At 38.5% G+C, this 23,829-nt stretch overlaps 1 long non-coding RNA gene across 1 annotated transcript; it reads right to left on the reverse strand.

Moving 5' to 3' along the window:
* Window positions 1-10,962: 10,962 nt before the first annotated feature.
* Window positions 10,963-19,019, reverse strand: LOC143267144 (uncharacterized). Its single transcript, XR_013042056.1, has 4 exons — window positions 18,898-19,019; window positions 13,778-13,980; window positions 12,377-12,416; window positions 10,963-11,019 (listed from the first exon to the last, which is right to left on the reverse strand). It is a non-coding gene; the product is annotated as an uncharacterized LOC143267144 (long non-coding RNA).
* Window positions 19,020-23,829: the final 4,810 nt, after the last annotated feature.

The raw sequence follows: 23,829 nt of genomic DNA on the forward strand, positions 1-23,829 counted from the left end.
TTTACAAATTATAAGGAGACAAATCCAATGAAGAAAAATTAAAAATTTTACACATTTTGAAGGGCAGTTATGGAACAAAATGAAGTAAGCAGATTTGTCACCATTGGTCCCATGGGGAACTGTAAAGTGGAAAGAGCAAAGCAGCCTTGATGTTTTTCTTGGAAGAGAAAAGAGACCTCTGGGAGAGAAAAAAAACATAAGCTTATGCAATATTTATGCATAAGCAACACTCACAGTAATATGGAATATATCCATTTTTAAAGTATGATGATTTATTTATCAAATCACCTATTTAACAGGACTCTTTTGTAAACAAATAAATATACTACTTTAGTAAGCATCACTAGAAACATTTGTTATAAAAAGAGATGGGTATCTCTTGAAACCTAATGTGGGAACACAACACTGAAAGTGAGACTTGACTGGTTTCTCTGGATATAGTTTTCCTTTTCTCTGTCAACTAAGTTCTCTAGTTCCAAGTTTATATAATTAAAACAGCATCAGACACACATTCCACTGTTTGACATTCACACTTCCAAGCTGCTTGAATAAGTGACTCAGGTACAGCAGCCATCTGTACAGGGAAGCACATTGGCCGTATCAAAATCCCCCAGCCACACTTCAAGAATTTAAATATTGATACTATCCAATCATGGAGACATGATGTCTGAGATAGCACTAACTTTCAAGACTTAGAGATAAGTATGGATTGGTCCAGCTGGATCCTGTGGCTCCACCAATATCATACGTAAGCAAGATTGGGCACCTGTCTACTAGGGGTTCACTATCGTCAACTAGGAAGAGACAGACAATATTCTGAACTAGGAAGATGGTCTAACCATGTGGTAGTATTGTGTTCTCCAAAATATTGAGTACCCTAATAAATTTATCTGGGGTCAGAGAACAGACTAGATACAAAGGCTAGAAAATGGTGGCACTCACACCTTTAATCCTAGCACTCCAGAGGTAGAAATCCCTCTGGATCTCTGTGAGTTCAAGGCCACATTGGAAACGGCCAGACATGGTGACACAAGCCTTTAATCCCAGAAAGTGAGCCTTTAATCCCAGGGAGTGGTGGTAGAAAGCAGAAAGGTATATAGGCGTGAGGACCAGAAACTAGCAGCATTTGGCTGGTTAAGCTTTCAGGCTTCTAGCAGCACAGTTCAGCTGAAAGCCATTCAGATATGAGGACACAGAGGCTTCCAGTCTGAGGAAACAAGACAAGATGAGGATCTGGCGAGGTGAGGTAGCTGTGGCTTGTTCTAGTTCTCTGATCTTCCAGTCCACCCCAATAACTGGCCTCAGGTTTGATTTTTATTAATAAGAACTTTAAGATTCATGCTACATAACCACCATATGCCTAGTAGAATTTCAAGAGAATTAAGCAGTAGTATTGTTCACACAAATCTTTTGTTTCAGTTAAGTAAATTTTGAGCTAAAAATGAACATGATCAAGAAGATTATATGTTAGTACTTGCAACTCTCCAGTGAATTGATGATTAGCTCATTTTAATCTAGTCATGAGTGACTTCAACCTTAGGTACAAATTCCAGTGTTGGCCATAGATCTACAAGCCACCTGAAGATATGATTCAAGTTCAGCAAGTATTTGTGCAGGGATGCCCAATGGCCAGGACAACCACTATGAGGTTCTCCCACCAGATTTGAAGACTTCAGGTGGGTTCTCTTCCTTGCTCATCTTTCCAGTTGTCACTCTTTACCTTTTGGGTATTTCAGTTATATATAGACTAAACTCTATGTTTTCTTGCTGTAGAAGCTGATAGGATGAAGAGAACAAACTCTTGATACAAGCGCCTTCTAATACACACCAGAGGTAGAGTCTCTTCTAGTTATCAATCTTATTTCTTTAATTCGGGACCTAGGTTAGGTTCTTAAATATTAAGGAGTAAAAAGATGCTTCCCAGTCAAAGGTAAAGCCTGGCCAGTGAGGCCCTCATCAACTCTGCCAATCTTAACGGCCTTTGAAGAAAGGAAATGAGGAAGTCTAGAGCTCCTTCAACCTTTCACCTACTAGGATGACTTTGCATTTGTAGAAAATGCTTCTGAGGCCAAAGGAGGCTAAAGCTGAGCAGATTTCCCAGAATGTAGACAAGGATTTTCCATGCAGAACTTGACACTAAAGCAAGACAAAAACCAAAAAGAAAGTTTCGAGTAAGGAGAAGGGTTCATTTAAGATGACCCCTAAATCCTCAAAATTGTCTCTGGGACACAGAGAAATTAGAAATTAAACTGGAAACTCCATCCCCACTGCTATATATTTCATAGTGCTGGAATGCATCATAAAGCCTCCTGGAATCGAATTGTTACCAGCATCCCTGCTTAGAAGTGGATCATGTATACTGTAGCACATACGTAACAGGCAAGAAGTACCCACTGGATTATTAGTGGCATGATGATTACAAGTTAAACCAATTGCTTTCTGACCAAGTTTAAGGTTAACTACAAAGAAGGGAACTCAAATCTTGTCCTGTAACCTAGTAAAAGAACCTGTGTCTGAGGAGGTCACAGGCTGCAAGAAGGAGGCCAATGGCATGCTTTTATTAAATGGATGTGCTCTGCATGTAAAATTTCTTTCAATACATGCCTCCCTTGAGATGAAGGAGAAATAGATTATGTATAAACTAATAATGACTTGATATTGTTTGAAAATAACATTATTAATAATAAACAATAGCTTTCCTAAATTCGTTCCTAGAAAATTCCCTCCATGTGTGTCCTGTCTCCATTCTTACTTTATCATATCATGTATTGTCTTAAACTGTCTGCTTTTGCACTAACTGAGAGAAGGAATTTTAAAAGGCAGGAGATAGAACACTAGATTCTGTTCTACTTACTTGATATGTAAATGCAAATATTTATGTCTTAACCAAAGAAAACAGGTGGCTATATGTTAAGGATAAAATTTTATTTTCCTTATATCAGTGGAGAAGGGGGAAAACAGATTATATTTCAGTACAAAGACTTATCAATCCCAAAATACCTCTACCTCCTTTTCCCAACCCACCAGTCCAGAAATGCAGCAAAACTGCAGAAGAGTTGGTAAAGTCTAGGAGTTGTGAGACAAAGCTAATCAAGCATGATGAAATAAGTAGCTCTCTCAAGGTGTGGGGGCTGTGGCATTGCTGCATGTGGGGACTTAGAAGGTCTCAGTAAGTTTTCTGTTTCCAAAAGATAGCCTGGGAGATTTTGAGAGTTTATACATTCAACTGAGTTAAAAATGTTACACAGCATCATTAAAGTTAAAAATACGTCAAATTCAAAGGAGTCAGCTAACGGTAAGACATGTCCCTGTGCAAATGTGTAACAAGTTAATATTTCCATCACCTCCCAGTGGAAGAGACAATAATCTTCAAGATAAACTAGCTAGAATAATAAATACTTTATCACTTAAAAATGGTGTATGTATGTGTGCATATCTTACATATAGATATACTTACAGTAGGGGAAGGACTTTTGAGTAAGTAGTTTCACATACACAAATTATTGCACAAAATTATATGTACAAAAAGTAATTGTTTCATATAAATACACATATAAATATGTGAATATGTTTGTGGATATACAAATATTCATGCTTATATACATATACATACTTATCTATATATGTGTTTCACTATTTGTATGAGTTATTCTCCATGCTTTTGTGAAATATATGTCAACAAAACAGATAAAACATTTTTTTTTTTTTTTTTGGTTTTTCGAGACAGGGTTTCTCTGTGTAGCTTTGTGCCTTTCCTGGGACTCACTTGGTAGTCCAGGCTGGCCTCGAACTCACAGAGATCCACCTGGCTCTGCCTCCCGAGTGCTGGGATTAAAGGCGTGCGCCACCACCGCCCGGCAAGATAAAACATTTTTAAACTATGTGTTTTATTCAGACACAAGTTTTAAAATATACTGAATATATCACTCTCTACTGATAGACCCCAGATCCAGGGTACTACCTTCTTGAGGGGGCGCCCCAAGAACCCAGACTCCAATCCAGTTGATGCAACAGCAAGAGGTGTTTATTAATGCAGCTGTACAGTCGGGCAAACTCAGCTCCAGAGAGCAAGAGTGGAGCCTATTGCAATCACACTGGTACTTTTAAAGGAAAGACCCACAAAAACCATAAGATTACAATTCCCATACAATTTTGTTTCACAAGATCATGGTCTGATCACAGAGTGAGTACAGTCACGTCCACATGTGCATTCTTCCTGAAACCTCAAGGGGGGTATCAGGGTGGGAGTGGAGTTTACAAAAAGGTCACAGTGGTCCTTCCTGGAACACTTGCAAACTATCCCAGTCACAGTTGAGCACATCTCTTAACAGAAATCTTTTTACATTGTTACATTGTGGCAAGGGTAGTTGAATAATGGCTGAGTCAGGTTGCCCTTGGAACTAGTTTTCTTTTTAGTTCCTTATTCTCCTGGGGCTTGGGGGGTGTAAGCCTGAAGGGTTAGGGTCTTTTACTACAATTTGTATTTTATTTGTTTATTCTCTTGAAAGTAAGAATCCAATAGACTATCAAAGGATTCATTCCCTCAGGACTAAGTTCAGGTTAGCTCTAATTCAGGTTATAGAAGTATTTCATCACTGGGGTGCCTCCAGAGGCACTCATATTGCTGATTATCCACACAATCCTTTTACCATCATTTCTCACCACATGCACCTTTAGGGATTGGTCATAAGCAAGATGTTCCTTTATATATTCACTTATTTATTCACTGAATATTTGCATTTGTTCACTCCTCTACTCTATATTGTAGAACTAATGACTTTAAGAAATATTGTGCAGTAGTTCCTCCAATGCCATCTAACTATCTCCACCTTACTGTGAAACCAAAATGAGATGCTGTCCTGTATAGATTCTGTCAATGACTTGGAGTGACTCAGCCATTGTTAAATTATCATAATTAGGCTGTTGGTCATTTCCCAATCTTCTAAACTATGCTGAACAAAATAAATGTTTATTTCAAGTAACTAAATTTTGATGTGGTTTGTTATACCCAATGAAATAACTGGATCACTTTCCTCTTTGCTACAAATGTAGCCATGATGGGAAATAGGACAAAACTCATGCCAGTGCATGTGTTGAATTACTGATGCTTGCCAAACTCTATCCCAAATAATCCCAAAGAAGGTATAGCTACAATCTGTGAAATTCCAGACCTGAGAACAAGACAAGACAAAGGGGTGATGTCATCCAGAAGAGCAAGAATCAAATAGATTCAGGCTTGAGGGAGATTAGATGTGTGTTTCAGAGGTAGGGTTGTATATGGATTTTCATTTGTAGGTATTTAGTACATGAGTGATGTTGGATGTGGCTACTGACTAGATCTAAATGCAAAAAATGAAACGCTGGCATTGTTCTGTTTGTGCTGACCTCAGGCCATGGCCCAGTTTGGAATTATGACACATTACTCAACATTTGCCAACAATGACCTACATTTTAGCTCCAACAGCTGTTTAAGGAATGGCCAGTCTCTGAAATTAACAGCATTGTTAACGGGCCTGGAAGTCATTCAGACTCTTCAATGGAACTGAAGTTATGATGTTAAAAGCAATTTACATTCCTTTCTGACAGCCTATTTGCTTAAAATCTTAATCATATTTCTTTTCACTAGACAGTCAATGACGCATGTGACCTGCTGACTACTATTAACCTTGTATCTCATGGCTTCATGGTAAAGTGTTCCCAGAACACTCTTGGAAATGAAAGCAAGTCACAGTGCTTAACATAAATAAATGCAACAAGTGCAAATAAAATGTGAAATTTTCTATAGAATCAAATTAAAGGAAATGAGTTAATCTTCTTTTGAAAATTTTATACTGCTTGGAAGCATATGTCCCCTTAACTGTCTTATGTATTTTAGGACTGGAAGTGTGATTTAACAAATCAATGTGCTATGCAATAAATAACTTTAAAAAGCACATTAAAAAGACAAAGAGAAAATAAAATAAAGTTATTGATCCTTGTCATTTGATGGTCAGGTACCCATAATGTTGACTTCTAACTATTCATCAAAAGCTTGGTCTCCTAGGATTTGGCTGTTTTGGAATCTAACACGTAGAGTCAACAAGCATGACCTCTATACCACTATGCATAGGTGAATGGAGAAGAAATTAAGAAAAACACCAAAGGAGATAAAAAAAAGGGGGGGGGGGCAAGGCAAAATAGCAATGATCAGATCATGGCATCCTATCTTTTTTTTTTAATTTTATTTTATTTTACAATACCATTCAGTTCTACATATCAGCCACGGGTTCCCCTATTCTCCCCCTTCCCACCCCCTCCCCTTACCCCCAACTTACCCCCCATTCCCACCTCCTCCAGGGCAAATCCTCCCCCGAGGACTGCAATCAACCTGGTAGACTCAGTCCAGGCAGGTCCAGTCCCTTCCTCCCAGACTGAGCCAAGTGTCCCTGCATAGCTCCAGGTTTCAAACAGCCAACTCATGCAATGAGCACAGGACTTGGCCCCACTGCCTAGTTGCCTCCCAAACTGATCAAGCCCATCAACTGTCTCACCTATTCAGAGGGCCTAATCCAGCTGGGGGCCCCTCAGCCTTTGGTTCATAGTTCATGTGTTTCCATTCATTTGGCTATTTTTTTCAATAATTGAGTAAAACCGAAATTTATTATAAACCACAGTCGTCCAAGGGACCTCCATGCTATATATATAGCCTCTATGGTTCTATGGGTTGTGGTCTGATTGTTCTGTTTTTTTTTTTTTTTTTTTTTTTAGGTTTTCCTGATCCTTTTAATATATTCTTTTTTTTGATATATATTTTTTATTTTACAATACCATTCAGTTCTACATATCAGCCATGGGTTCCCCTATTCTCCCCCCTCCCATGCCCTCCCCTTACCCCCAGCCCACCCTCCATTCCCATCTCCTCCAGGACAAGTCCTCCCCCGAGGACTGTGATCAACTTGGTAGACTCAGTCCAGGGAGGTCCAGTCCCTTCCTCCCAGACAAAGCCAAGTGTCCCTACATAAGTTCCAGGTTTCAAACAGCCAACTCATGCAATGAGCACAGGACTTGGTCCCACTGCCTAGTTGCCTCCCAAACTGATCAAGCCAATCAACTGTTTCAGAGGGCCTGATCCAGCTGGGAGCCCCTCAGCCTTTGGTTCATAGTTCATGTGTTTCCATTCATTTGGCTATTTTTTTCAATAATTGAGTAAAACCGAAATTTATTATAAGCCACAGTCGTCCTAGGGACCTCCATGCTATATATATAGCCTCTATGGTTCTATGGGTTGTGGTCTGATTGTTCTTTATTTTATATCTAGAATCCACTTATGAGTGAGTACATACCATGACTGTCTTTCTGGGTTTGGGTTACCTCACTCAGGAGGATTTTTTCTAGTTCTATCCATTTGCCTGCAAATTTCATGCTTTCATTGTTTTTCTCTGCTGAGTAGTACTCCGTTGTGTATATGTACCACATTTTTTTCCATCCATTCTTCCGTTGATGGGCATCTAGGTTGTTTCCAGGCTGGCTATTACAAATAGTGCTGCTATGAACATAGCTGAGCATGTATCTTTATGGTATGAATCAGCATTCCTTGGGTATATGCCCAAGAGTGGGATGGCTGGGTCTTGAGGTAGTTCGATTCCTAATTTTCTGAGAAACCGCCATACTGATTTCCACAGTGGTTGTACAAGTTTACATTCCCACCAACAGTGGAGGAGTGTTCCCTTTGCTCCACATCCTCTCCAACATTGTCTGTCATTGGGGTTTTGATCGTAGCCATTCTGACAGGTGTAAGGTGGTATCTCGGAGTCTTTTTGATTTGCATTTCTCTGATGATTAAGGATGTTGAGCATTTCTTTAAATGTCTTTCAGTCATTTGTAGTTCTTGTTTTGTGAATTCTCTGTTTAACTCTTTAGCCCATTTTTTAATTGGACTGTTCAGTATTTTGATGTCTAGTTTCTTGAGTTCTTTATATACTGTGGAGATCAATCCTCTGTCAGATGTGGGGTTGGTGAAGATCGTTTCCCATTCTGTTGGCTGTCTTTTTGTCTTATTGACTGTGTCTTTTGCCCTGCAAAAGCTTCTCAATTTGAGAGGTCCCATTTATTAATTGTTGTGCTCAGGGTCTGTGCAGTTGGTATTTTATTTAGGAAATGGTCTCTGGTGCCAATGCATTCAAGAGTGCTTCCTACTTTCTTTTCTATTAAATTTAGTGTAACTGGATTTATGTTCAGGTCTTTGATCCACTTGGACTTGAGTTTTGTGCATGGTGACAGATATGGATCTATTTGTAATCTTTTACATATTGACATCCAGTTATGCCAGCACCATTTGTTGAAGATACTTTCTTTTTTCCATTGCATAGTTTTGGCTCCTTTGTCAAAAACCAGGTGTTCATATGTGCATGAATTAATGTCAGGGTCTTCAATTCGATTCCATTGGTCCACATGTCGGTTTTTATACCAGTACCAAGCTGTTTTTATTACTATAGCTCTATAGTAGAGTTTGAGGTCAGGAATGGTGATGCCTCCAAAGGTTGCTTTATCGTATAGGATTCTTTTAGCTATCCTGGGTCTTTTGTTTTTCCATATGAAGTTGAGTATTTTTCTTTCCAAGTCTGTGAAGAATTGTGTTTGGATTTTGATGGGGATTGCATTGAATCTGTAGATTGCTTTTGGTAAGATTGCCATTTTTACTATGTTAATCCTACCTATCCATGAGCATGGGAGATCCTTCCATTTTCTGATATCTTCTTCAATTTCTTTCTTTAGAGATTTAAAGTTCTTATTAAAAAGGTCCTTCACTTGTTTAGTTAGTGTTATCCCAAGGTATTTTATATTATTTGTGGCTATTGTAAAGGGTGATGTTTCTCTGACTTCTTTCTCAGCCCTTTTATCATTTGTGTATAGGAGGGCTACTGATTTTTTTGAGTTGATCTTGTATCCTGCCACTTTACTGAATGAGTTTATCAGCTGTAGGAGTTCCCTGGTAGAGTTTTTGGGGTCACTTATATATACTATTATATCATCTGCAAATAGTGAAAGTTTGACTTCTTCCTTGCCAATTTCCATCCCTTTGATGTCCTTTTGTTGTCTTATTGCTCTAGCTAGAACTTCTAGTACTATATTGAATAAATATGGGGAGAGTGGACAGCCTTGTCTTGTTCCTGAATTTAGTGGTATCGCTTTGAGTTTCTCTCCGTTTAATTTGATGTTTGCTGTTGGCTTGCTATAAATTGCTTTTATTATGTTTAGAAATGTTCCTTGTATTCTTGATCTTTCTAAGACCTTTTTCATGAAGGGGTGTTGGATTTTGTCAAAGGCTTTTTCAGCATCTAAGGAGATGATCATGTGGTTTTTTTTCTTTCAGATTATTTATATGATGTATTACATTGACTGATTTCCGTATGTTGAACCATCCTTGATCCCTGGGATGAATCCTACTTGGTCGTGATGGATGATTGTTTTGATGTATTCTTGGATTCGGTTTGCCAATATTTTGTTGAGAATTTTTGCATCAATGTTCATGAGGGAAATTGGTCTGTAGTTCTCTTTCTTTGTTGCATCTTTGTGTGGTTTGGGTATCAGGGTAATTGTATCCTCATAAAAAGAGTTTGGTAGTGTTCCTTCTGTTTCTATTGTGTGGAACACTTTGAAGAGGATTGGTATTAGTTCTTTGAAAGTCTGGTAGAATTCTGCACTGAAACCATCTGGTCCTGGGCTTTTTTTGGTTGGGAGACTTTTGATGACTGTTTCTATTTCTTTAGGGGTTATTGATCTATTTAAATGGTTTATCTGGTCTTGATTTAATTTTGGTATGTGGTATTTACCCAGAAAATTGTCCATTTCTTCCTGGTTTTCCATTTTTCTGGAGTACAGGTTTTTGAAGTATGATCTGACGATTCTCTGGATTTCCTCGTTGTCTGTTGTTATGTCTCCCTTTTCATTTCTGATTTTGTGAATTTGGGTGCTCTCTCTTTGCCTTTTGGTTAATTTGGCTAGGGGTTTGTCTATCTTGTTGATTTTTTCAAAGAACCAACTCTTTGTTTCATTGATTTTTTGAATTGTTCTCTTGTTTTCTATTTCGTTGATTTCAGCCCTCAATTTGATTATTTCCTGGCGTCTATTTCTCCTGGGTGAGTTTGTTTCTTTTTGTTCTAGAGCTTTCAGTTGTACTGTTAATTCATTGGTATGGGATTGCTCCATCTTCTTTATGTGTGCATTTAGAGCTATGAATTTTCCTCTTAGCACTGCTTTCATAGTGTCTCATAAGTTTGAGTATGTTGTATTTTCATTTTCATTGAATTCTAGGAACTCTTTAATTTCTGTCTTTATTTCTTCCTTGACCCATTGATGTTTCAGGTGGGCATTATTCAGTTTCCATGAGTTTGTGGGTTTTCTATAATTTTTGTTGTTGTTGAGGTCTAACTTTAAGGCATTGTGGTCTGATAAGATACAGGAGATTATTCCAATTTTTTGGTATCTGTTGAGATTTGTTTTGTGTCCAAGCATGTGTTCAATTTTTGAGAAGGTTCCATGGGGTGCTGAGAAGAAGGTATATTCTATCCTATCTTTTTTGATTGGCGAAACTAATTTTGTTGTTGTTATCTTTCAGAGATTGACACACCTGAATCTGACTATACACTTTACCAGCTAAATCCCCTTGTGGCAGTCACTTTAATTTCAGGATCTCGATCACTACACCTATTATAGGGTTGGTGATGTCTTACAGGATGTATGAGAGAAGTACATGGAATGGTCCCTGTTTCCAGATATGGGCTCAATAATCATTAGCTCTATCCTGTTATCTCCCAGTGTTTCTTCTCTTTAAACTTCTAACCATGGATGGGAAAGAACTGACCAAGATAATTAATGTTTCTGAAGTGATTTAGTTTGGTCTATGCTACTGTGGTAAAACATTGATCAAAGCCAACTCATCAAAGAAAGACTTTATTTGACTTATAGTTTTTAATCTATTATGGGTCGAGGGTGAGGTAGCCATGGCAGAAACTCAAGGTAGGAACTTGGAAGCAGGAGCTGAAACAGAGAACATGGAGGCATGCTATACTGGCTTGTTCTTTTCACTCAGCGAGTTTTCTTACACAACCCAGGCTCACCTAGCCAATAGTAGCACCTCCCACAGTGGGCTGTATTTTCACACATCAATGATCAATCAAGAAAATGTCCCACTGACTTGTCTACCGGGCAATCTGATGGTGATGACTCAATAGCTAAGACCTCTTCTCTGGTTTGTCAAATTGACAATTAGGATTTGTCATCCCTAGCAGTAATCACTAGAGAAGCCATGGTGAGGTCTCTAATTGTACAAAGTCTTTCATATCAAATGCCACCCCTCAGGGAAGACACGAGGGGTGTACAAAATTTCAGGGGGCTGTACAGTTGAATGTATGTATTCAAACATCACTTAAATTTAGCATTGGACACATAGAAAAATCAAAGTCTCTACATTTTAAACTTTCTGGAACATTTTGACAAATATTTTTGTTTATACCAATTGAATCTACAAGTGCAGAATCTGTGGATAAGAAGGGCAGATTATATTTGGAACTTCACATCAATATTTTTACTACATTGTCACAATACCACTAGGGATGTATAGCTGGAAATGAGAACTGAATGGAAAACAGAGAAAAAATACAGGAAAGAAATGAATTCACCCTTCAAATTTCAAAAATATGATGGCTGACCATTTCATAAGGCCTATTGTACAGAATGAGCTGATGGTGAGCAGATCGTATAGCATCCCTGTGACTTTGGCCCTTTCCATCAGAGAGATCCTTGGCCACTTCTTTAGCCACAAATAATTGAGTGGGATCACTGAAGGCATTCAGGGACTATACTTTGATTAGTTGTGGCCTAAAGTCTATTTTCTATTCACTATGCCCTCTGTCTCCTTACACACTAATGGAGAAAGCAATGGTCCTGTTGGGAAAAATTAGCACACACTTTTCTGTGGTGTGTGAATAGTGACCAAGCCTTTTAAACCAAATAAAGAAGGAAATGCATTTTTCAGGAGTCAAGGGACAGAGTGCCATTCATTACACATGAAATGCCATAGGCAACATTTGTTCATTGCTCTGATTCCCTGGGTATATATATTTTTCAAAGACCATCAACCCTGGAAATAAATTACACTGATGAATACTGTACCAGCTGAGGGAGAATCTCAGATACAGTATTAGCCAGGTCTAGCATGCTGTGTGTATTTTTTTTATATAGGTGGTCTACCCTGTACTGAGCATACAATGCCTATCTGATTACAAAACAATGACAAAGAAAGGGGAAAAAAGGTCTGTCCTGTAATTAGCTAGTACCAGGCTCACACAATGGCTGAGAAACTTGCAAACTCTGTGACTTCAGGCAAAGTACTTACCTCTGTGAAGAAAGGAAATATCAGCTATTCTGTACTGTAGCTGGAAAGATAAAATGAGAAAGCATATGTTAAGTGGCTGGCACAGGGTGGGATGAAGTCATTTATGTATTCTTGTTGCCTTGCAGGTTAAGGATTTTGATTGAATTGATAAATTCATTTTATTCAAACTGGGGATGATATGATCCCAAGCTAGAATGACAAAGATAATTGACATCCCAACAGATGTGAAATGATATTTCCCTGTGGCTTTGACTTGAATTCTCTGGCAATGTGGAGAAAAAAGAACTCTTTATACATCGTTGCTGGGAATGTAAATGGGGTCAACCATTATGGAAAGCAGTATGGAGATTACTTACAAATTTAAAAACAGGATTATCATATAACCAATAATTCTGCCTCTGGTAAATATACATATAAAATTAAATTGCTATCTAGAAAAGATGTCTACATGACTGCGTTCACTGCAGCATCAGTCATAGTAGCAATGACTCCAACTGAGGTATCCATCAACAACAGATGAACAAATAAATGGTGTGTGTGTGTGTGTGTGTGTGTGTGTGTGTGTGTATGTGCATTCACATACAGAATACTATTCCACCTTAAAAGAAGAAACTCTGTCATTTGATAACATGTCCTTCATGCCCTAGTGAATACTATAGTACATGAAATAACCCAATTCTGAAAGGCAAATACTATACAATGTCACTTAATGGAATGTAAAAATGTTGAATTAATAAACAGAAAGAGTGGAAGGTGATTATCAGGGGTCAGAGGGAGATGTTGGTCTGACTACAACTTGCAGTTACAAGAAACATGTTCTAGAGTCCTAATGTGCATTGCTAATAATACAGTGTGATGGTTTTGAAATTTGCTGAGAGAGATCTTAAGAATTCTTGTCACATATGTTTAAAAAAAAAACCTATGAGGTGATAAGTTCATTAGCTTGATTGTGGATATCATGCCACCCTTTAAGTACCAAAGTATCACACTTGTGCTGAATGTATTCATTTTTCTGTTAATTATACCTCAGTAATGCTAAAAAAGCAAGCAGGCCAAAAGTAACCATATACAAAGGGAAATGTCTGTATCAGCATGGTAACAGGAGCAATGTGCCTGGGTGTCATCATTTTCTATCAACTAGATAAATTCAATACACAACTTTTATAGGAAAAAAGAGTCTTCACTTAGTAATTTTTTCTGAAGAATAAAATTCAGGGTGACATTGTTTCTAAACTGTAAGGACAAGATAGCTAACTGATAATGGAGGAGAGACTAAAAACAGACAGAAATATATCAAATATTGAACTTGTGTTTGAGTCTGGGGAGTTTAGTCATGTGCTCCTTCAGAAAGGTCTGATGTTGCTGAGAATGTGGGGAAGGGTGCATACACCATGCACAGACCTCAGTTCACATGTGTGACTTGCATCCAGTCTTGTTGAAGACCCAGCATCTCATCATTCAGGATCCTCTGGAGGTACACTCTTCCATCTCTGACATTTCAAGAACATGTGCATGAAAGCACAGACTCTGCCACCTGCTGATTTATCACCTCCTGAAGTCACAGGATGACTGTAGCCATAGCAACACCTTTGGCATTGCTAACTCTGGGTAGGAAATAGGAGATAAATACATACTGAACCATAAGAAATCAAAGGAAAATAGACTTCAAAAGTATCCCCCGTTAAACTCCAGTTCCTAATAGATTGTGAATCAGCAACCAGGAAGAAGAAAGGAGGGGGCCATGCTCATTGCTGTGGGCTCATTTTCTTTATGGACCAGGTGCTGTGCAGGCAGCTGGTGTGCAGTTATACTGTAGTGTGCAAACAATCCATGGAGGAAGGTAGGACTAGGAACTTTCATTAATTATGTACAAGTAGAGGTGACAAGTTGCAAGGTGTTATGAGCTGTGCTCAAGTGTACACATCTGATAAGTGATAAGGGTGGAATTCATGCCACCTTTGTCAGGTTCTGTTTGGACCACTGACACCAGGTCTCCAGATACTGAGCATGTCCCTAGGAGGTTTCATTGATGGTCTGTAATGGACCCTTCCTTCAGCCAACTTTTCTCTGTTCTTAGGAGCCTAATCTGGAAAACAAGTTTCATGGTCACATGGACCAAATGCCCTAGAATAGTGGTTCTCAACTTATGGTGGCAACCCCTTTGTCAACGTCTATCTCCAAAAATATTTACATTACAATTCATAACTGTAGCAAAATTACAGTTATAAAATAGCAACAAAAATAATTTATGGTTGGGGCTTACCATAACATGAAGAACCGTATTAAAGGGTTACAGCATTAGAAAGGTTGAGAACCACTGCCCTAGGAGTGCAAGGGACTTACTGTGCTCTGCAGTTGGTCTGCAAAGACATCATTATCCAATGAGCATATTTAAAAGTTTTCCAACTGCCCCTTGAATATAAGGTAAATTGAAGAATCGGAAGTTAATAATGCACAAGTCAAGATGCCAGAGCTAAAATGACTGAGTGTCAGATTCTGGCTAACCTGTGGTGAGAACTGACTATATTACAAAGAAATAAAGACCAAAAAAAAAACAAAAGAGACATGTAAGCACATATAGTGATTCTCCTCCACACATTTTATTCATATCAAAACAGTGAATTTCAATGTCTGGAGACCTCCAGACTCAAAACTGTTTTGAAAGAAGAAACTATAGAACATTTGTATCTCTTCCTTTGTGTCATATATTTTCTTAAGTATTTATAGTCATCATTCAACATTGTGTTAAATTGTTCAATTGTTAAAAATTGAACTTTTACTGAAATGAGATGTGAGGAGAGAGAGAAAAAAGCAGAGAGGGAGAGAGAGAGAGAGAGAGAGAGAGAGAGAGAGAGAGAGAGAGAGAGAGAGAGAGAGAATATCATCATTAATTTTATGATTTGACTCACTGAAACTGGGGAGAACTTGACTAGTATTTATAATTAGTTGCTCTTGAGAGCTATCAGCATTGGACACTAATGTGATATCAGTTGATTTAGCTTGAGGGCATGTAGCTATGAGAGCTGATTCCAGAACTTGGAACATTTGGTTTTTTCCCTGAGGGGATCCCATGTGGGCAGCTGAGACTTCTCTGCTCCTCACATTCCAACACCTGCTTCTGTTTGGAACAAAGCTTGGGCTGTTGCTAAGGCTACTTCTCCAGTCATTAGGAGCCCCCGTCAGAACATCATGTGTAGTGTGCAGCATGTTGGTGACATCACCAACCCCTAGTAGAAGAAGTAAAAGTAGACTCTATGAACATTTTTCCATGGTTGTGTTAGTCTACGCTTGAAAGCCAGAAGTCTCTGAGGGTTTTTTATCGTGTCTGCTTTCATTAAGAATGACTTTATTTTAAAATTAAAGCTTTAAGCATTGTTTGAACTTTAGAAAGTATCCAAACTCATTGTACATTTTCTGTTACTGCCTTAGACAGGTCCTTTCAGGTTTTCTCTGGTTTCTGGAATCCATCCCATCTTTAGATAAGCAGAGCTCCACAATGTTGAAAAGTGCTATGGGACCCACAGAACAGTACCCCAGAGACTGCCTCACCATGTCCACCCTTCTTAAATTATTCCTTTTTCTTTGTGTCTATTTGGATCTCCTTCTGCCTTCCCATGCTGGCCAAGAACATGTATAATAGCTTGTATCCAAAGAAAAAACCCCTGTAGTTGATCTCTGCCCACCCAAGAGTCTGTGAGATGAAAGAACTTTAAAGAGGAGTCTGGAATGAAGTTTTCAGGGATTGGAGTTGAACAGCTGGTGTCTAGTTCTGTGGGTAAGACAGGAACACCATGGAAAGAGTTCACATCAGGAATGGCCTCTTAGATTAGTCTCACACCGAGAGGCTTTGGGGGCCCAGAGAGAGAAAAAAAAATTGGTGTGTACAACAATGACAAGTTTCAGAAATATTCTTCCATTCCTTCCTCGTCCAGGCAGAATAGTATACGCACAGCCAGAAGTCTCCCTCAAGGAGCTTGTGTCTTTTGTCAGTTTATTGTCTCTCAATTTCTAATTGGCCCCTCTAGCTTACTCTTTGAAAATGAATATGGGACTGTTTTTCTCTGTTAGAAAGCACAGTGCTAAATTTTGGAAGTGGAGGTTATAGGGAGTGGGGAGGGGTGCATTTTGCAGAGAAAGAGGATTTTTCCTTCCTAGTTCCAGTGTAATCCCTGGGCAGAGTATTGCCCTCCATGTGGCTTCTCTAGGCTGAGTTCAGACCTTGCACAGAGCTGCCTCAGTCTTTGCTTTTTTCTAGCATCTGGGGCCTGATGTGCACAGCAGCTAGCAGCATCTGGTGGGCTGCATCATCCTCCAGTGACTTCCTCCATTGGTTCTGCAGCAGAATGTCTCTGATGAGATCCCTCCCTGTGAACAGCTTTCTGGCAAAATCTGACAATCCACCAAGTCCTTTGTTATATCACCACAGGGATTTCTCTGCCCTGCAGTGAGCTAGGCTATATCTCCCCAACAAAGAAAGAAACAAGATAGTTTTATTCTCTGATAATTCTCATTTTAAGATAAAAGCCAGGTACTTGAGTTCAGTTTTAGTATTTAATTTAAAATGTAAATGAATAGGAATATATTAAAAGTAAATTCTTTTATTTTTCTGCTTTGAGATCAAGACATGATATGGTGTTTCTTCTGGGAGAAGAATGAATGTGTAAGAGAATAGAATCACAAAACATCTAAGGCAGAAGGAAGCTCTGAGGTCCTTTTTTCCAGGAGTTTCATTTTGTGATGATGAGTTAGAACAGAGTGGCTTAATCAGGGCTCATAGTGAGGACACCAGTCCTTCCAGATTGGTCACAATACTCTCTGGGAAGTGGTTTAAATTCCTTAGATGTTTCTGGTTTGCATTTAGGATTAAGAGCAATCAGTCAAGCTGGAAAAGTCAAACCATGCCCAAGTATAAAAAGATGAGAATGTTCAAAGTATTTCCATTATTTCTCATTTACTTTAATTTTCTAAACATTTCTGACTTGTTGAAATATAATCTATCCTTTCCTGGCATTCATAGAATGGTAACCCATTTGAAATGGGCTTTAGTGATGATTCAAAGCAAGCAGTATTCTTTGATAACTAGAGTTAGGGCTTCAGAAGTAGTACCCTAAATGAGCACCCCAGAAGCAACACTTCATTGTAATTGTCCCTTAACCAGCCCAGCTTCCTGATGGCCCCTGTCCTCCTTCTTCCTTGAAGTCAGCCACAATAGGCAGAAGTCTAAGAAACCAACCATAAAAAACAGAGTTCTTCCTTCTCCAAATCCACCCACAAAGCATAAAGTGTTACTCTAACTTTCTGCCACGTTCCCATGTGAAATCTAGCAATAAAGAAATTATTTGACCAGCCTTGTTTGATTGTCACTCATAAGAGCCCCATTTAAAAGGTTGTACCCTATACAATAGAAGCTGAAGAGAGGCCAAGAAAAATCTGAGCAGAGACCCTTCTGAGTTTTCTCTGTCTGCCTAGCACTCAGTGTTCTTTATATTCATTCAGCCTATCAGACCACCATGGCTTAACTGGATTTCATCAACGGAAATAATTGACAGCCTACAAACTCATGGAAACTGAACAACTTTCTACTGAATGACTACTGGGGTAAAGGCCAAAAAGAAGAATGAAACTGAATACTTCCTAGAAGTCAATGAAAATGAATGTATAACATACTCTGGCAATCCTGGAACTCTGTCTATAGACCAGGATAACCTTGAACTCACAGATCCACCTGCCTCTGCCTCCCAAGTGCTGGGATTAAAGATGTGTACCACCACAGGCTGGACTAAAGAATAGAATTCTAAAGGAAAATAAAATTATGTTGGTCGAAAATCAGAAGTTGCCTTGTATAGTTATATCTATATATCTTGAACTATCTATATTGAAAAATTCATAGAGAACATTGTGGTGTTTTTTTATTTTGTTTTGTTTTGTTTTTGTGGTCTATTTTTTTTGTTAGTTTGTTTCATTTTGAGGGAGCAGGGAAGAGAAAACAGAAATATTCCCCAAAGGGACAGCTGAACACTGTCTGCATACCTGTTATCCCAGTACCCAGGAGATTGTACATTGGACTTAATGTTCAAGTCTAGTCTGAGTTACCTAGAAAAATCTCTCTAAAAGAAGGAGGAGCTGTGGATAAATCTCAGTGGGTACAGTGCTTTCCTACCATGTCTTGAAGTCTCAGGGTTGATTCCCATCTTTGCACAAAACAAAGAGAGATGGTGGCATTCAGGAAATGGGGGAAGGGAGTCTGAAGTTCAAGATCACCCTTAGCTACATAATGAGTTTGAGACCAGCCTGGAATACATGATATTTTTGTCTGGATAAACAAAAAAGAAAGAAAGAAAAGAAAAGAAAGAAGGGACGAGGACAACTCATGACAGTAAGTAAGTGTTTGAGGATAATAGTAATTGGAAGAATCTTTTTTTTTAAGGTTCATCTCAGAATACAAATTTTTATGGTTATACTAAACAATAAATCTGCTTGCTCATATGCAAGTAGGGCAAGAATCTGTTTCACATATTTACCTTTCTGTTGAAGAATTTCTTAATTGTGGACCAATTCATAGTTTCTTCAAATTTTGCAAGAAGTATGATTTCCTCATATCAAGTCATAGATCACTATCCACTCTTATTTCACTGATTTTGTAAGATGCCATCTTCCTTCAGAAAAAAAAAGTGAGAACTCTGGGCACTTGGTGTAAAAAGAGGTCATCCATTGACTGAAGGATAGGCAGGTGTCTGTAGGAGAGGTGTAGCTGGCAGGTCATATAAATATAATGATGTTAGCTCTTAGTCACTGGCCTAACATCATCTATCTTCTATTTATCTACAGGATTTATTACATCTGTGACAAATAGAAAACGTGTTAACTGATCTTGCCAGCCTCACAAGGTATGCCCAAATTCTCAAGAGAGTGAAAGATATAAAGTCAGTGAATCTGTCTTAAATACACACAGTTGGACTGAGTTACATTTACCTTTCCTACATCATTAGATAAACTTTTGAGTTATCAATTTCCATAGAGCAATTTTGATTAATTAAGACTAATTGAGGTAGTAATAGGTAATACTTGATCTAGAGACATAGATGATCTAAATTCGTAAGATGAACACATACATATGTTGCAGTTGTGCTAATGATGTAGTATCTGTTTATTACTGTGTCAATAGTGGTTGAAAATGTACTTTTCCAACTAGGATAGTACTTTTTTATGAGATTCCATACCTTATAGATAGGCATGGTTCCAACACCTGTAATCTCAACACTGGGTAGGATGAAGCAGAAGGATTGCAATTTCAAAGCCATCCAGGACTACTAACAAGACATTGTATCCAACTAAAACAAATCAAAAGCTCTGCTTCATAGATGTCCACAAGGTCTCTGTTAATGGGAGCCCCTCTTTAAAAATGTTAGAAGAGAAGCAAAAACTAAAACTTTTATAAAATTATGAATGCGTTGTCAAAGAAAAATATTGACATACTGCCAGTAAAATGGTGGAAAGGAAGTCATAGATTACAAGTCTTACTGGAACAGAAGAAAACTCAGCATGATTTCTGTGTGTGTGTGTGTGTGTGTGTGTGTGTGTGTGTGTGTGTGTGTGTGTCTGTGAATATCTGTGTGCAAATATGTGTGACTGGTAATAAAGAAAGATGTCTTTATTGATAGTAAAAGAAGTATCAATTTCACCATGTTTCTGGGTATATAGTTGGACAAGGCACTTTCTCTGAATTTCTGTATTATAAGCATTGAGAGCTTATACATACAATGATGTATATAAAGGTCTTTCATACTGAACTTATGATTTGATGGTTTGTGGGCTATTTTTCCTCTTTTTGTCAAAAAAGAATAGAAAACATACACCCACAAGTAAGTAAAGAATGAAACCCTACTGAGTGGTAAATGAGACAATAATGAAGGAAGGCCTAAAGGGAAGGAAGAAAACAGGAGAGAGAAGTCATGTCTTATGTGCAAGAGACTCTTCTCCAACACAAGTGTGGGAAGCCAAGGTGCAGGAAAGGGGTGAAGATTCAGCATCTTTTGTTCATCTGCTTTGTTACAACACCTAATTTACAGCAGTGTGCCCCTGATACACTAGCCCTATGATTTGTAGAGCCAGAAGACGGAATGATTTGTAGCATACATTCCCAAACCATGATGTAAGTTTATAAAATTGTAGCAATAAAAAATTTGAATTTTGCTTATTTTGATCTTCTGGACACCACTCTGTTTGAGTACAAACCTAAAATGCTTTCATGTCATAAATATTCGCAAACTGATGGATATTCTTCAGTATCTTCTGCAGCCTCATTAATTCATAAAAAAACACACCCATGATTTCTGTAATCACTGTTTGCTTAACTGAAGAAAACATGGCTTAGGCATCAGGTAGATTAGGTGTGAAGTCACCAAGTACATCCTGATCAAAACTGCACCATCATTTCCAGCCACATCTAGCTTGGGAATCAAAGTGAATTCAGTTAGGGCTAATGGTTATGCCTCCGAGGGATTTGGAGACTTTTATGCCATATGGAAGGTTTTTCACATTGCTCTTCATGCCTCAGGCAGGTGAGTGGACTATGTATCAGCATCATCCCTGAGACAGCAATTTGGCACTTGAAAACAGATCTGGCTCAGATTCCAGAAAACAACATCTGCCCCGCTGTTTAGTTTTATGAAGGTTATCATTTTCATGAGGCATGCTGTTTGACTATCTACTAAGCTCCTCACACAGCAGTCTGTTGGATGAAATGAGAAATCCTATTTGGGACAGTGTCTGTGTTCAAATCTCAGTCAGTCTTTCATGATCTGAGGGATTATGAACCAGTATCTAGAGGTCACTGATTTTCTCATCATCTGTAAAGCAGTCTGGTGATTACACACACTCAGTTTGCTTGCTATACCTACAATCACCAAGTCTTCTCCTGGTGCCAAAAAATGAGGTAAGAATTTCAAGCAGCAAAGATAACAGACACAAAACACATTTTGTTTCCAGAAAGTTTATACAAAACCCATTTCTCAGTTATCTGGTGTGAAACCTTTCAGCTACTATCTGGACATGTTGGAGCCTATGCACACTAAAATAACAATTATACGTTTTCTTGTCTTTGGCCAACATCTCATTTTTTATTCCAGTGTTCCTTTGTGTATCTTCAACTCCACATTAACTCATTTGGGATTTCTATTGCTTCAAGTTCTGTAACAGGTGTGACTAGATATTAACTGTGCAGAGAACATTTATTATCTTTTGCACCATTATCATAGCAAGGCAGACTGTGAGTAGTGTCTACTCTCTGTCTAGCATTGTGTTGAATATTCAAGTGGATCACTGTCTTATGCAGTTTTATTATCACTCCCATGAGTATTGTAACATTAACTGGATTTACTGATATGACAACTTACCCACAAAATCACAGGTACCTTCCCATTCCCCAAAGTTCTCTCCAATATTGGTTAGAGCCACCGATAGTTCTTAGACTTCTAACATTCTTTATATGTTTTGTCCTTTGTTCATTTCTTTAGGTTGCCTAACATTCATAGACTTTGTTGGGCTCCATGGCTATTTGCTTTCTGTTCAGGTCTTGATTCTATTCTCTCTGGTTTAGGTATCCCATACAGTCTAAGATAGGGAAAAAAATCAGAGCATTACACCCATGGAATCTACTGGTAAAGTTTGTGCATTATACCACTAAAATTATAACTTTACTTTCAGTATCTCATCAATAATGCTTTTCATTCCTTCAGGCCTTGCTATATATCATGTAGTTTGTCAAAAAACACTTAAACCTGCATCATTGCATTTAGAAATTATAATTGCAATTAGACATTGCTAGCTTCATTAGCAATATCCTAGTACTTTACTAAATTTCCTTAACTATAATACATACGGTGACAGAATTGCAATGAAGTTCCACCTGACACCCAGTTCTACCTCTATCCTCTACCATATGTCAATCATATTGATTTTGATTGCTCACAGAATTTAAACCAACTACCAAGTTGCTCACATTTACTGGTTTGTACTCTTTTTACTTAAGAACGTTATTCCATTGTCTTCATTCATGCAAATTGAGATCTTGAAAATGTCAGCTCAAAAAGTACCTGTAAACAAATGAAAAAATAATTATCTTAGTAATCTATAATATGGGTCATATGCTGTGAGCTTCGCAATGACTAGGTTCGAGAGTATAAGCAGTATGTCTGAGGCAACATGTGTAATACAGTGGACTACAAGTGGAAGTTAGATGAAGCACAGTAAAGAAATTCTTTATTGGGATATATTCCAAAGTAAGACATCCATATGTCCTCCAGGGAACAACTTGTCACAAACATGTTGATTCTCTAATACTATCTGATGATCCTCCAATATTGGTTAGAGCCACCAATAGTTTTGCCATGATAGACCAAGTAAGGGTGGCAATGACAGCTTATAAAGCCTTTTAACTTTATGACAAGTCCAATGGACTCTGTATTAAGATATTACTAAGGGCAAAAATTACACATTTAAAATATTTGAACTTTGAGTGTTGAAACTTTGATAATAGCCACTGTCAAGGGCCATGTCTGGGTTCATGGTCCTATTGTTGCTGGGGTCTGCGTTGATGTCTGTGTCCAGTTATCATAGGGGGACATAGGAACCATATGTAATAAAATCAGAGGGCCATGGTGAGTCAGCCCCACCTTTTGTCAGCCATGGGAAAGCTGGTCTTGCCCCTCAGTGGACACTGCAGCAAGAGAGCTGGCTCCCACCCTCATGGTAGATCTGGTACCTGCACTCGGGAAAGATGGCTCATCCATCACCACTGACAAGGAAAAACTGGCCCTGATGGCATGAGCATAGGAGAGCTGGCTCCACTTGCTCAGCTATCACCCAGGCTCACAGTTGGGCCTTGGGTTGGCTCACCCCAACATCTTCCCCATCTAGGACCTGCTGGAACTCGTGAAGGGCCTGGTCATGTGGAACGATAACTGAAGGATCTCCATACTCAGGGTGGCCACAGGATATCCCAGAGGAATTCCAGTGACGATCCAGTGGTGATGGTATACCAGAAACCAGAGGCCTTGAACCAGACCAATGGCTCATTGCAATGAACATTTCCAAGTAAAGCTGAATGGACAAAAAGGTATATATTATGACACATTGAGGCTCACAATGCCACTATGAAGAGGTGTTTGAGAGGCAGGAAAGACAGAGCGAAGAGGTGTTTTTGTTGTTGCTTGTTTGTTTTCTTGCTTTGTTCAGTTAGAATTTTATTTTAATTTTCTTTTGGGGGGTGAATCCTGCAGTGGAGGATATAGGGGGACTTGGAGGTGAGCCAAACTGGGGTGCATAGTATGAAATTCCCCAAGAATCAATAAAGAAATTACATTAAATTAAAAAATTACAACCACAGTTTAAGAAGATCAAGGAACCCCAGGTACAAAAGCATAAAAATAAATTATTAAATAAGTAGGTAAGTG

The sequence above is a fragment of the Peromyscus maniculatus genome, chromosome 9, assembly GCF_049852395.1.
Source record: "Peromyscus maniculatus bairdii isolate BWxNUB_F1_BW_parent chromosome 9, HU_Pman_BW_mat_3.1, whole genome shotgun sequence".
Classification (NCBI taxonomy): domain Eukaryota; kingdom Metazoa; phylum Chordata; class Mammalia; order Rodentia; family Cricetidae; genus Peromyscus; species Peromyscus maniculatus.